This window comes from Schistocerca nitens, chromosome 7, assembly GCF_023898315.1.
Source record: "Schistocerca nitens isolate TAMUIC-IGC-003100 chromosome 7, iqSchNite1.1, whole genome shotgun sequence".
Lineage (NCBI taxonomy): Eukaryota > Metazoa > Arthropoda > Insecta > Orthoptera > Acrididae > Schistocerca > Schistocerca nitens.
Window position 1 is genome coordinate 308212972 of NC_064620.1, and position 2500 is coordinate 308215471.

Consider the following 2500-nt stretch of genomic DNA (forward strand, 5'->3'; position numbering starts at 1 on the left):
AAGCAATCCGGCAGACCATGAGCCCTCAGCACAGGGCGAAGGGCAGCATGATCTACCGAATCAAATGCTTTAGAAACGTCGATCGACGCCACAAAGACAGAGCGACAGGAGCGAACTGCGTCGGTGAGAGCTGTGTCCAAGATGAAGGTGTTTTCCAACATCCCATCCCGGGGGATGAATGCCCGCTGACGTTCGTCCACAGCACATGCGCGCATCAGGCGTGACGCGAGAACCTTGTGAAAGGTCCGCGCCAGCACCGAGCAGACCGTAATGGGGCGAAAGTCAGCGGGGGATGCTGGTGCAGCCGTTTTGGGGAGAAGGGACGTCCGCGCGCGAAGTAGACGCTCCGGAAGGGCGCGGGCCAGAAGGAAGAGATTCATCAGTTTCACCAGGACTTCGTGCGGCAGGCGCCGCAGCTCCGCTGGAGTTAGGCCGTCCGGTCCGGCTGCTGATCCCCTGGGCGGCAAGGCGGCAGCGACCTCCTCAAGTGTGACCGGCCCCCATAGGCACTCAACAGCGACAGGCTGCGAGTGCGGGAGGAGGCGGTCACGGATGAAGCCCGCGGTCGAGATGGGCTTCTTAGTGAAGAGGTCCGCCCAGAAGTCCAGCAGACCTGGGATGACAGGTGGCGGCTGCAGCAGGGTGCCATCCAGGAGGCCGCGCACGCAACGTGCACGCGACCTCCGGAAGGCATCCTGCGTTCTTGCGTATTCCCAGCGGCGCCGCTTGCGCTTCTGCAGCGGCGGAGCGGCAGGCGGCCGCTTAGATGGTTGGCGCGGCCGCTGTGTCCTGGTGATCGATCTCTCCCCTCTGGACCCGACCGACGAAAGGGCATCCGGGAGCATGCCCAGGATGACATCGGGCGGCGTGCCCCGCCCCAGACCAATGACTCGATCCAGAGCAGAGAAACGCTGGGCGGAAGCAGGTAGTCCCGCCAGATGCTCCCAGATGGCGGCGTCAGTCGGCCCCTCCGGCGGCGGCCCGGTGGTGTCGGCCGCGAAGTCCTCGGCTGCGTCGTCGGACGGCGCAGCGGCATCGCCCGCATCGGGCGGCGGAGTCGCCGCACCCCGGCGGGACGCCGGCTCTTCCCCCCGACCGAGCTCAAGTGCATCCATGAATTGGCGGACAAGCTGCTTGTGGGCAGCTTTCCGCCGTTGGCACTTGATTGCTTCAAGCGTTCGGTCGGGGAACATGCTAGTTAGCTCCTGGTTGACAAAGAAGAACCGTGCGTCCCTCTCGAGGAACAGTTCGGCCTCCGCCTTGGCGAGCGATAGGACTTCTTCCTCCGTCCACCTCGCGCGATGCCTCTCCGTGACGATCTCCGCGTTGGCGGCCGCTAGATGTTGGCGGCGGCGATGGACCCCGAGACCGTTCTTGGTTGTGAAGCTGCGGTGACACTCACTGCAGGTATAGGCTGCAACAGTTACAGAATCTACGGCACGGCCGGTTGGCCGGCTAGGTGCTGGGGAAGCTGGGGTGGCGCCTTCAGCGGAAGGGCCACCACTCGTGTTTTCTTGTGTGCTGCCCCCAACTAATAGGTATAATGCGAGGGGGGGCTGGTAACCCCCCCAAGCCCCTGGTGCGGTCTTCTACTCTGCGAAATCAGCGGGCCCACGTGAAGGGGAGAAGACCGCAGGAGAGGAGAGGCTATGAGGGCTAGGCCCATGTATTGCGCATCACTCTCCCTGTAACTACAACCCAAGGAAGGCACCTCGCAGCAGCAGCACGACTACATCAAGACCGCGCTTCGAAAAGCCGAGTCCGGATGCAGCCACACCGCCGCCACTTGGCCACCTTAAGAGAGTCATAGTTACTCCCGCCAAAGAGAGTCATAGTTACTCCCGCCGTTTACCCGCGCTTGCTTGAATTTCTTCACGTTGACATTCAGAGCACTGGGCAGAAATCACATTGCGTCAACACCCGCTAGGGCCATCGCAATGCTTTGTTTTAATTAGACAGTCGGATTCCCCCAGTCCGTGCCAGTTCTGAGTTGATCGTTGAATGGCGGCCGAAGAGAATCCGCGCACCCGCGCGCCCCCGGAGGAGCACGCTAAGGCGGACGCGGCCTCGCAGCAAGGAAGATCCGTGGGAGGCCAAGGCACGGGACCGAGCTCGGATCCTGCACGCAGGTTGAAGCACCGGGGCGCGAACGCCGCACAGGCGCGCGCATCCTGCACCGCCGGCCAGCACGAGGCCGACCAACGGCGAGAGCAGACCACACCCACGCTAAACGCCCGCACTTACCGGCACCCCTACGGCACTCACCTCGCCCAGGCCCGGCACGTTAGCGCTGACCCACTTCCCGACCAAGCCCGACACGCCCCGATCCTCAGAGCCAATCCTTATCCCGAAGTTACGGATCCAATTTGCCGACTTCCCTTACCTACATTATTCTATCGACTAGAGGCTCTTCACCTTGGAGACCTGCTGCGGATATGGGTACGAACCGGCGCGACACCTCCACGTGGCCCTCTCCCGGATTTTCAAGGTCCGAGGGGAA

At 62.8% G+C, this 2500-nt stretch overlaps 1 pseudogene; it reads right to left on the bottom strand.

Moving 5' to 3' along the window:
* The window catches only part of LOC126197833 (large subunit ribosomal RNA), a 7954-nt pseudogene that overhangs the window by 3251 nt on the left and 2203 nt on the right, over positions 1-2500 (bottom strand).